General features: G+C 35.3%; 1 protein-coding gene and 1 long non-coding RNA gene across 4 annotated transcripts in view; both read left to right on the plus strand.

Annotated features, from left to right (window-relative positions):
* Positions 1 to 12,500, plus strand: part of LOC133539581 (ephrin type-A receptor 7-like) — a 708,400-nt gene that overhangs the window by 275,078 nt on the left and 420,822 nt on the right. The gene's annotated exons all lie outside the window — the stretch shown is intronic.
* The window catches only part of LOC133539582 (uncharacterized), an 18,784-nt gene continuing 7,419 nt past the window's right edge, over positions 1,136 to 12,500 (plus strand). Inside the window, exons 1-10 of one of the 2 annotated variants that reach the window (XR_009803435.1) lie at positions 1,136 to 1,268; positions 1,868 to 2,001; positions 2,587 to 2,720; positions 3,308 to 3,441; positions 4,032 to 4,165; positions 4,753 to 4,886; positions 5,476 to 5,609; positions 6,210 to 6,343; positions 6,928 to 7,062; positions 7,646 to 7,779. This is a non-coding gene — a long non-coding RNA (uncharacterized LOC133539582). The remainder of the gene's footprint in view (positions 1,269 to 1,867; positions 2,002 to 2,586; positions 2,721 to 3,307; positions 3,442 to 4,031; positions 4,166 to 4,752; positions 4,887 to 5,475; positions 5,610 to 6,209; positions 6,344 to 6,927; positions 7,063 to 7,645; positions 7,780 to 12,500) is intronic. The other variant, XR_009803436.1, reaches the window with a different exon arrangement.

A 12,500-nucleotide genomic window follows, 5' to 3' on the forward strand; every position in this document is an offset into this window, starting at 1 on the left:
ATTTTTCCGACATAAAATAAAGAACATATCTGTGCAAATAATACAAAATGTATCAAAGTCAGATAAAAAATACATTTGCAGGCAGGCACTTTTTATTTCCCAGTTGACGACTGTCACACACGTACAATCTGGTCAGTGGCTATGATCTTCCTCACTTCGGCGTACATTTTAGGCAGCATTTCTTGTGCAGTTTTGATTCAGGCTTACATGGTAAACAACTCAATTGAATGTTTTATCCAGACGCATACATTTGACCAAATGTGGCCAAGTAGTTGCAGTGTGGGTTTCCTAGACGTCGGCTATATAGTTAAAAGTAAAATCTAAAGAAGATAATCCCTCTGCCATCTTCCACTAGTTTTTATAATATATAAATGGCCCGCTTGAAAATTCCCTCTTCTTATTAGAGAGCTTGTTTATGGGTCCATGACGATGACTTCTGTTTTTTTTGGTCAGCCGTTTTACTGCCCTGACAAAGACACTGATTGGAAAGAAAACAATCCACTTTATTTGTATTCCACATTTAAATAACAAAAATGTTTCTAAAGTGCTGCACAACAATTAAGGTATGTTAAACATTTATAGAATCTTTCATATATATATCAGCGGCAAATATATGTAACAATATTTTTTCTTTTAAAATGTAGTCGGTGTGGCCTAAACGTGGTATTTAAAGCCCTAAAAATACCATGTCCAATACTACAAAAATACTTGTAAAACTAACACAATTAATCAGTTAAGACTTGTTAATCTATCTGAAGGGCTTTAAAATCCCTCATGTTAAGCAGCCATATACGTAATTATGTGTTGTTCTAAGCTGGCTCAGTCTGTAAAGACAAGCAAAATGTAAATTTGTTGTCAACATTTGCCATCTCCTCTAATAAGAAGCAAAACCTTCCATAGTGTTTATGTTGGAAAGTATTCTTCATTCATCACTAAAAGTAACGTCTTTAAGTTTTACAATATAACTAAAACAATTCATACTTACTAAACTGTCTCATGTGTGGAGGTGTGTTTCCATGCATATGTAATGTAATGAAGTTACCATTGTTAGCATTAGCGAACATGCTAGTACGTATACAAGTGTCTGTGTTAGTATTAATAAATTACAATAGCATTCTTTTTGTGTTGTTTCAGTTTGGTAAATTTACCAAAGACGTCAGTGTGGAGTTATTGGAGAGCGAGCTTCCGGGGTCCATGACGATGACTTCTGTTTTGTTTGATCGACCGTTTTACTGCCCTGACACAGACACCGTTTGGAAACAATTAAGGTATGTAAAACATTTATAGAATCTTTCACATATATATCAGCGGCCAATATATGTAACAATATTTTTTTTATTACAAAATGTAGTGGGTGTGGCTTAAATACCGGTGCGCTTTATTGCCCTAAAAATACGATGTCATGCACGGCTCAATACTAAAAAAAAATACTTGTAAAACTAACACAATCAATCAGTTAAAACTTGTTAATCTATCTGAAGGGCTTTAAAATCCCTCATGTTAAGCAGCCATATATGTAATTATGTGTTGTTCTAAGCTGGCTCAGTCTGTAAAGACAAGCAAAATGTCAATTTGTTGTCAACATTTGCCATCTCCTCTAATAAGAAGCAAAACCTTCCATAGTGTTTATGCTCGAAAGGATTCTTCATTCATCACTAAAAGTAACGTCTTTAAGTTTTACAATATAACTAAAACAATTCATACTTACTAAACCGTCCCATGTGTGGAGGTGTGTTTTCATGCATATTTGTGTTATTGTAATGTAATGAAGCTACTGTTGTTAGCATTAGCGAACATGCTACTATGTTTACAAGTGTCTGTGTTAGTATTAATTAATTACAATAGCATTGTTTTTGTATTGTTTCAGTTTGGATAAATTCACCAAAGACGTCAGCGTGGAGTTGTTGGAGAGCGAGCTTCCGGGTCCATGACGATGACTTCTGTTTTGTTTGGTCAGCCGTTTTACTGCCCTGACACAGACACCGTTTGGAAACAATTAAGGTATGTAAAACATTTATAGAATCTTTCATATATATATCAGCGGCAAATATATGTAACAATATTTTTTTTTATAAAATGTAGTGGGTGTGGCTTAAAAACCGGTGTGCTTTATTGCCCTAAAAATACGATGTCATGCACGGCTCAATACTCAAAAAAAATACTTGTAAAACTAACACAATTAATCAGTTAAGACTTGTTAATCTATCCGAAGGGCTTTAAAATCCCTCATGTTAAGCAGCCATATATGTAATTATGTGTTGTTCTAAGCTGGCTCAGTCTGTAAAGACAAGCAAAATGTAAATTTGTTGTCAACATTTGCCATCTCCTCTAATAAGAAGCAAAACCTTCCATCGTGTTTATGCTCGAAAGGATTCTTCATTCATCACTAAAAGTAACGTCTTTAAGTTTTACAATATAACTAAAACAATTCATACTTACTAAACTGTCCCATGTGTGTAGGTGTGTTTCCATGCATATGTAATGTAATAAAGTTACCGTTGTTGGCATTAGCGAACATGCTAGTACGTTTACAAGTGTCTGTTAGTATTAATAAATTACAATAGCATTCTTTTTGTATTGTTTCAGTTTGGATAAATTCACCAAAGACGTCACCGTGGAGTTGTTGGAGAGCGAGCTTCCGGGTCCATGACGATGACTTCTGTTTTGTTTGATCAGCCGTTTTACTGCCCTGACACAGACACCGTTTGGAAACAATTAAGGTATGTAAAACATTTATAGAATCTTTCACATATATATCAGCGGCCAATATATGTAACAATATTTTTTTTATTACAAAATGTAGTGGGTGTGGCTTAAATACCGGTGCGCTTTATTGCCCTAAAAATACGATGTCATGCACGGCTCAATACTAAAAAAAAATACTTGTAAAACTAACACAATCAATCAGTTTAGACTTGTTAATCTATCTGAAGGGCTTTAAAATCCCTCATGTTAAGCAGCCATATATGTAATTATGTGTTGTTCTAAGCTGGCTCAGTCTGTAAAGACAAGCAAAATGTAAATTTGTTGTCAACATTTGCCATCTCCTCTAATAAGAAGCAAAACCTTCCATAGTGTTTATGCTCGAAAGGATTCTTCATTCATCACTAAAAGTAACGTCTTTAAGTTTTACAATATAACTAAAACAATTCATACTTACTAAACTGTCCCATGTGTGGAGGTGTGTTTTCATACATATGTAATGTAATAAAGTTACCATTGTTAGCATTAGCGAACCTGCTAGTATGTTTACAATTGTCTGTTAGTATTAATAAATTACAATAGCATTCTTTTTGTATTGTTTCAGTTTGGTAAATTCACCAAAGACGTCACCGTGGAGTTATTGGAGAGCGAGCTTCCGGGGTCCATGACGATGACTTCTGTTTTGTTTGATCAGCCGTTTTACTGCCCTGACACAGACACCGTTTGGAAACAATTAAGGTATGTAAAACATTTATAGAATCTTTCACATATATATCAGCGGCCAATATATGTAACAATATTTTTTATTATAAAATGTAGTGGGTGTGGTTTAAGAATCGGTGCGCTTTATTGCCCTAAAAATACGATGTCATGCACGGACGGCTCAGTACTCAAAAAAATACTTGTAAAACTAACACAATTAATCAGTTAAAACTTGTTCATCTATCCGAAGGGCTTTAAAATCCCTCATGTTAAGCAGCCATATATGTAATTATGTGTTGTTCTAAGCTGGCTCAGTCTGTAAAGACAAGCAAAATGTAAATTTGTTGTCAACATTTGCCATCTCCTCTAATAAGAAGCAAAACCTTCCATAGTGTTTATGTTGGAAAGTATTCTTCATTCATCACTAAAAGTAACGTCTTTAAGTTTTACAATATAACTAAAACAATTCATACTTACTAAACTGTCCCATGTGTGGAGGTGTGTTTCCATGCATATGTAATGTAATGAAGTTACCGTTGTTAGCATTAGCAAACATGCTAGTATGTTTACAAGTGTCTGTGTTAGTATTAATAAATTACAATAGCATTCTTTTTGTGTTGTTTCAGTTTGGTGAATTCACCAAAGACGTCAGTGTGGAGTTGTTGGAGAGCGAGCTTCCGGGATCCATGACGATGACTTCTGTTTTGTTTGATCAGCCGTTTTACTGCCCTGACACAGACACCGTTTGGAAACAATTAAGGTATGTAAAACCTTTATAAAATCTTTCATATATATATCAGCGGCCAATATATCTAACAATATTTTTTCTTATAAAATGTAGTGGGTGTGGCTTATTGCCCTAAAAATACGATGTCATGCACGGCTAATAGTTATTAACCCCTGTACAATACTCAAAAAAATACTTGTAAAACTAACACAATTAATCAGTTAAGACTTGTTAATCGATCTGAAGGGCTTTAAAATCCCTCATGTTAAGCAGCCATATATGTAATTATGTGTTGTTCTAAGCTGGCTCAGTCTGTAAAGACAAGCAAAATGTAAATTTGTTGTCAACATTTGCCATCTCCTCTAATAAGAAGCAAAACCTTCCATAGTGTTTATGTTGGAAAGTATTCTTCATTGATCACTAAAAGTAACGTCTTTAAGTTTTACAATATAACTAAAACAATTCATACTTACTAAACTGTCCCATGTGTGGAGGTGTGTTTCCATGCATATGTAATGTAATAAAGTTACCGTTGTTGGCATTAGCGAACATGCTAGTACGTTTACAAGTGTCTGTTAGTATTAATAAATTACAATAGCATTCTTTTTGTATTGTTTCAGTTTGGATAAATTCACCAAAGACGTCACCGTGGAGTTATTGGAGAGCGAGCTTCCGGGGTCCATGACGATGACTTCTGTTTTGTTTGATCAGCCGTTTACTGCCCTGACACAGACACCGTTTGGAAACAATTAAGGTATGTAAAACATTTATAGAATCTTTCACATATATATCAGCGGCCAATATATGTAACAATATTTTTTTTATTACAAAATGTAGTGGGTGTGGCTTAAATACCGGTGCGCTTTATTGCCCTAAAAATACGATGTCATGCACGGCTCAATACTAAAAAAAAATACTTGTAAAACTAACACAATCAATCAGTTTAGACTTGTTAATCTATCTGAAGGGCTTTAAAATCCCTCATGTTAAGCAGCCATATATGTAATTATGTGTTGTTCTAAGCTGGCTCAGTCTGTAAAGACAAGCAAAATGTAAATTTGTTGTCAACATTTGCCATCTCCTCTAATAAGAAGCAAAACCTTCCATAGTGTTTATGCTCGAAAGGATTCTTCATTCATCACTAAAAGTAACGTCTTTGAGTTTTACAATATAACTAAAACAATTCATACTTACTAAACTGTCTCATGTGTGGAGGTGTGTTTCCATGCATATGTAATGTAATGAAGTTACCATTGTTAGCATTAGCGAACATGCTAGTACGTATACAAGTGTCTGTGTTAGTATTAATAAATTACAATAGCATTCTTTTTGTGTTGTTTCAGTTTGGTAAATTTACCAAAGACGTCAGTGTGGAGTTATTGGAGAGCGAGCTTCCGGGGTCCATGACGATGACTTCTGTTTTGTTTGATCGACCGTTTTACTGCCCTGACACAGACACCGTTTGGAAACAATTAAGGTATGTAAAACATTTATAGAATCTTTCATATATATATCAGCGGCCAATATATGTAACAATATTTTTTATTATAAAATGTAGTGGGTGTGGTTTAAGAATCGGTGCGCTTTATTGCCCTAAAAATACGATGTCATGCACGGACGGCTCAGTACTCAAAAAAATACTTGTAAAACTAACACAATTAATCAGTTAAAACTTGTTCATCTATCCGAAGGGCTTTAAAATCCCTCATGTTAAGCAGCCATATATGTAATTATGTGTTGTTCTAAGCTGGCTCAGTCTGTAAAGGCAAGCAAAATGTAAATTTGTTGTCAACATTTGCCATCTCCTCTAATAAGAAGCAAAACCTTCCATAGTGTTTATGCTCGAAAGGATTCTTCATTCATCACTAAAAGTAACGTCTTTAAGTTTTACAATATAACTAAAACAATTCATACTTACTAAACCGTCCCATGTGTGGAGGTGTGTTTTCATGCATATTTGTGTTATTGTAATGTAATGAAGCTACTGTTGTTAGCATTAGCGAACATGCTACTATGTTTACAAGTGTCTGTGTTAGTATTAATTAATTACAATAGCATTGTTTTTGTATTGTTTCAGTTTGGATAAATTCACCAAAGACGTCAGCGTGGAGTTGTTGGAGAGCGAGCTTCCGGGTCCATGACGATGACTTCTGTTTTGTTTGGTCAGCCGTTTTACTGCCCTGACACAGACACCGTTTGGAAACAATTAAGGTATGTAAAACATTTATAGAATCTTTCATATATATATCAGCGGCAAATATATGTAACAATATTTTTTTTTATAAAATGTAGTGGTTGTGGCTTAAAAACCGGTGTGCTTTATTGCCCTAAAAATACGATGTCATGCACGGCTCAATACTCAAAAAAAATACTTGTAAAACTAACACAATTAATCAGTTAAGACTTGTTAATCTATCCGAAGGGCTTTAAAATCCCTCATGTTAAGCAGCCATATATGTAATTATGTGTTGTTCTAAGCTGGCTCAGTCTGTAAAGACAAGCAAAATGTAAATTTGTTGTCAACATTTGCCATCTCCTCTAATAAGAAGCAAAACCTTCCATAGTGTTTATGTTGGAAAGTATTCTTCATTCATCACTAAAAGTAACGTCTTTAAGTTTTACAATATAACTAAAACAATTCATACTTACTAAACTGTCCCATGTGTGGAGGTGTGTTTCCATGCATATGTAATGTAATAAAGTTACCGTTGTTGGCATAGCGAACATGCTAGTACGTTTACAAGTGTCTGTTAGTATTAATAAATTACAATAGCATTCTTTTTGTATTGTTTCAGTTTGGATAAATTCACCAAAGACGTCACCGTGGAGTTATTGGAGAGCGAGCTTCCGGGGTCCATGACGATGACTTCTGTTTTGTTTGATCAGCCGTTTTACTGCCCTGACATAGACACCGTTTGGAAACAATTAAGGTATGTAAAACATTTATAGAATCTTTCATATATATATCAGCGGCAAATATATGTAACAATATTGTTTCTTATAAAATGTAATGGGTGTGGCTTTAAAACCGGTGTGCTTTATTGCCCTAAAAATACGATGTCATGCACGGCTCAATACTCAAAAAAATACTTGTAAAACTAACACAATTAATCAGTTAAGACTTGTTAATCTATCCGAAGGGCTTTAAAATCCCTCATGTTAAGCAGCCATATATGTAATTATGTGTTGTTCTAAGCTGGCTCAGTCTGTAAAGACAAGCAAAATGTAAATTTGTTGTCAACATTTGCCATCTCCTCTAATAAGAAGCAAAACCTTCCATAGTGTTTATGCTCGAAAGGATTCTTCATTCATCACTAAAAGTAACGTCTTTAAGTTTTACAATATAACTAAAACAATTCATACTTACTAAACTGTCCCATGTGTGGTGTGTTTCCATGCATATGTAATGTAATAAAGTTACCGTTGTTAGCATTAGCAAACATGCTAGTACGTTTACAAGTGTCTGTGTTAGTATTAATAAATTACAATAGCATTCTTTTTGTGTTGTTTCAGTTTGGTAAATTCACCAAAGACGTCAGTGTGGAGTTATTGGAGAGCGAGCTTCCGGGGTCCATGACGATGACTTCTGTTTTGTTTGATCGGCCATTTTACTGCCCTGACACAGACACCGTTTGGAAACAATTAAGGTATGTAAAACATTTATAGAATCTTTCATATATATATCAGCGGCCAATATATGTAACAATATTTTTTATTATAAAATGTAGTGGGTGTGATTTAAGAACCGGTGCGCTTTATTGCCCTAAAAATACGATGTCATGCACGGACGGCTCAATACTCAAAAAAAAATACTTGTAAAACTAACACAATTAATCAGTTAAAACTTGTTAATCTATCTGAAGGGCTTTAAAATCCCTCATGTTAAGCAGCCATATATGTAATTATGTGTTGTTCTAAGCTGGCTCAGTCTGTAAAGACAAGCAAAATGTAAATTTGTTGTCAACATTTGCCATCTCCTCTAATAAAGCCTGCGTTTAAACAGAAGAGCAACACTCCCAATGGTCCTTCTTGCAACAAGCGTTCAGCATAACTCCCCCCCTTGAATCACTCCAACAACTACAGATACCCAACAGGAGGAAATAAAGTCCGACCATAATCGTAAAAATTACATCTGACTGCTGCGTTTTTTTTCCGGAAAAAAAACCCCTACAATCACTTCCCTCAATGGAGCCCATCTCCTCCCCCATTCCGCCGCTCCCTAAAGAGCATTCATAAAAAGCTTTTCAGCATTTGACATTTTCCATTTAATCAAAGCCAGCGAGCTAAAGGGCGCAATGAATTACAGGTGGACAGGCCGAGCCACAACGCCGTTATGATGTAGTGTGTCAATTCAGCACGGATTAATATCCCAGCCGCTCTACACGCTTTGACCTTTGACATTCACGCAAGAAACTTTCACGTGCTTCGGGAAAAGATACTAAATGAGATGTATGACAAAAAGGAGCTGCACGCACCTGCTGGTTATCTCATGCATATTACACAACCCAAAAGGTGTAAATGGTAAATAAAAACAGATTTGCAAATACTTTTCAACTTATATTCCATTTAATAGACTGCAAAGAAAATATATTTAATGTTCAAACTGAGAAATAATAATGAACTTAGAATTTAATGGCAGCAACACAATGTAAACAAGTTGGCACTGTGGCATTTTTACCACTGTGTTACATGGCCTTTCCTTTTAACAACACTCACTAAAGGTTTGGGAACTGAGACCAATTTTTGAAGCTTTTCAAGTGGAATTATTTCCCATTTTTGCTTGATGTCCAGCTTAAGTTGTTCAACAGTCTCCGTTGTGGTATTTTACACTTTATTTTGCACCACACATTTTCAATGGGAGACAGGTCTGGACTACAGGCAGGCCAGTCTAGTACCCACACTCTTTTATTATGAAGCCACACTGTTGTAACACGTGGTTTGGCATTGTCTTGCTGAAATAAGCAGGGGCGTCCATGATAACGTTGCTTGGATGGCAGCATATGTTGCTCCAAAACCTGTATGTACCTTTCAGCATTAATGGTGCCTTCACAGATGTGTAAGTTACCCATGCCTTGGGCACTAATGCACCCCCATACCATCACACATGCTGGCTTTTGAATTTTGCACCTATAACACGATGTCTATAGTTTCCAAAAACTATTTGACCTGGACTCGTCAGACCACGGAACATTTTTCCACTTTGCATCAGTCCATCTGAGACGAGCTTGGGCCCAACGAAGCTGGCGGCGTTTCTGGGTGTTGTTGATAAATGGCTTTTGCTTTGCATAGTAGAGTTTTACCTTGCACGAAAAAATGTAGTTACTGACAGTAGTTTTCTGAAGTGTTCCTGAGCCCATGTGGTGATATCCTTTACAGACCTATGTAACTTTGTGATGCAGTACCGTCTGAGGGATCCAAGGTCAAGGCCTTGCCGCTTACATGCAGGGATTTCTACAGATACTCTGAACCTTTTGATGATATTACGACCGTAGATGGTGAAATTAGCCTGTTCACTTGTGAGACGTTCCAAATAAGTGTTTGATGAGCATTCCTCAACTTCGTGAGTCTTTTTTGCCACTTGTGCCAGCTTTTTTAAAAAACATGTTGCAGACATCAATTCCAAATAAGCTAATATTTACAAGACATAAAGTTTACCAGTTCGAACGTTAAGTATCTTGTCTTTGCAGTCTATTCAATTGAATATAGGTTGAAAAGGATTATTTATCATTTACACAACATGCCAACTTCACTGCTTTTGTAATTTTGGACATTCAAAATTGGAATAATAATTAGCTTTTTTCCAAACAGCACCTGCATTCCAGAAATATGTTACACAATTTAAATGATAGAATACTGTAGTCGGCATTATTAGCAAAGTGCAACCTAACTCTGAAATACTATAAAAAAGTGTCCTATCTCCCTCACTCTTTTCAACTCTTAATCTATGAAATGCTCGCATTCTCCAAGAAGAATGTGAATGTTATAGAAGGGATTTTCAACACTTTTTTTTAAAAACAAGATAGCACTAGAGGAAGTAGAGACCGTTAGAAGGGGGTCAGTCTTTTCCATGGGAGAAAACAGGATTGGTTATGGAGCTGAAGCAGACTTAAAGATGAGACTTGGGCCTTGGAAAAAGCTCTCAGAGTAACTGCAGCTTCTTGGCTCCTGATTAATAAGACCCCAGCTTCTTGGCTCCTGATTAATAAGACCCCAGCTGGCACTCGATGCACAGTTAAGTGCAGAGAGGAAGGTGTCCAAAAATTAAACTACAGTGAAGTCAATGGGTTGAAGTGAGTAGGCGGTTGTACAAAACAATGAGCAACATTGTAATGATAGACCTTGTGAACTTCAACACATGAATATTCGTTCCAATAAATCAGAATCAAACTTGCAATTTTAAGAGAAATATTGTAAAATATGTGTGGTTAATCATATCATGTATAATTATCTCACAGCAGGGGTCAGCAACCTTTTTGAAACCAAGAGCTACTTCTTGGGTACTGATTAATGCCAAGGGCTACCAGTTTGATACACACTTAAATCAATTGCCAGAAATAGCCAATTTTCTCAATTTACCTTTAATATATAAATCTATATATATTAAAAAATGGGTATTTCTGTCTGTCATTCCGTCGTACATTTGTTTTCCTTTTAAAAAAAGGTTTTTTGTAGAGAATAAATGATGAAAAAAACAGTTCATTGAACAGTTTAAAAGAGGAGAAAAAACGAAAAAAAGAAAAAGACAAATTTGAAACATAGTGTATCTTCAATTTCAACTCTTTAAAATTCGAAATTCAACCAAAACAAATGAAGAGAAAAACTGGCTAATTTGAATCTTTTTGAAAAAATTTAAAAAATAATTAGTAATTTTTCCTGATTAAGATTAATTTTGGAATTGTGCTGACATGTTTTAAATAGGTTAAAATCCAATCTGCACTTTGTTAGAATATATAAAAAATCGGACCAAGCTATATTTCTAACAAAGACAAATCTGTATTTTTTCTAGATTTTCCAGAACAAAAATTTTAAAAGAAATTCAAAAGACTTTGGAATAAGATTTAAATTTGATTGTACAGATTTTCTAGATTTGCCAGAATATTTTTTTTGACTTTTAATCATAATAAGTTTGAAGAAATATTTCACAAATATTTTTCGTCGAAAAAACAGAAGCTAAAACGAAGAATTAAATTAAAATGTATTCAATATTCTTTACAATAATAAAAAAAAAATTCTTAAACATTGATTTAAATTGTCAGTAAAGAAGAGGAAGGAATTTAAAAGGTAAAAAGGTAAACGTGTTTAAAAATCCTAAAATCAATTTTAAGGTTGTATTTTTTCTCTAAAATTGTCATTCTGAAAGTTATAAGAAGCAAAGTAAAAAAAATGAATTTATTTAAACAAGTGAAGACCAAGTCTTTAAAATATTTTCTTGGATTTTCAAATTCTATTTGAGTTTTGTCTCTCTTAGAATCAAAAAATGTCGATAAAAGCGAAACCAGCTTGCTAGTAAATAAATAAAATAAAAAATAGAGGCAGCTCACTGGTAAGTGCTGCTATTTGAGCTATTTTTAGAACAGGCCAGGGGGCGACTCATCTGGTCCTTACGGGCTACCTGGTGCCCGCGGGCACCGCCTTGGTGACCCCTGGCTTATAAGATTTGAAGTAGCATGTGTTTGTATTTGGCCACATAATCTTTTAAAATGATTCTACTGAGGTCAAAGGGCAAAGGTCCATCAGCAGCACTGTAGAGTGTCCACGGGAGATTGGGAATCCCACAAAAATGGAAGTGTCAGGTTTAGGAGGAAGATTAAAGACATTAACAACACCTGGTAGAAGGTCCACAGATAGAGACAGAGGATGGGGGTCAGAAGTCACCCGACTTAAACTACCGTATTTCCTTGAATTGCCGCCGGGGCGCTAATTAATTTAAAACCTCTTCTCACTCCAGCGTTTACCAAAGGCATGCGGTAAATTTAGGCCTGCGCTTATAAATGTAAGTGTGATGTAAGGATACCATCATGAAAAGCACATTTAATTAAAAAAACGTTATTATGGTCTTACCTTTACTTATAAATGAAGTCCATGCGCAGCTCCTTCTGATCAAAAGCATCGATAACTTGTTTATAGAAGTCTTCCTTATCTTTCTTCAGTTTTAAAAGTCTCTCTGTCTCGATGGAGATCTTCCTTTATTACCTCCTGCTTCGATTGAAAGTCCAGTTTAGAAAACGGTTTTATTTTAGATATGTAATCCTCCATGTTAAAAGTGCAAGCGAGAGGAAAAAATAAACGATCGCTGCTTGTTGTCACTTCTTCTGCAGCCGAGTAGTCGCAAGAAGGATCACTAGCGCCCTCTACCACCAGGAGGCGG

The sequence above is a fragment of the Nerophis ophidion genome, linkage group LG21, assembly GCF_033978795.1.
Source record: "Nerophis ophidion isolate RoL-2023_Sa linkage group LG21, RoL_Noph_v1.0, whole genome shotgun sequence".
Lineage (NCBI taxonomy): Eukaryota > Metazoa > Chordata > Actinopteri > Syngnathiformes > Syngnathidae > Nerophis > Nerophis ophidion.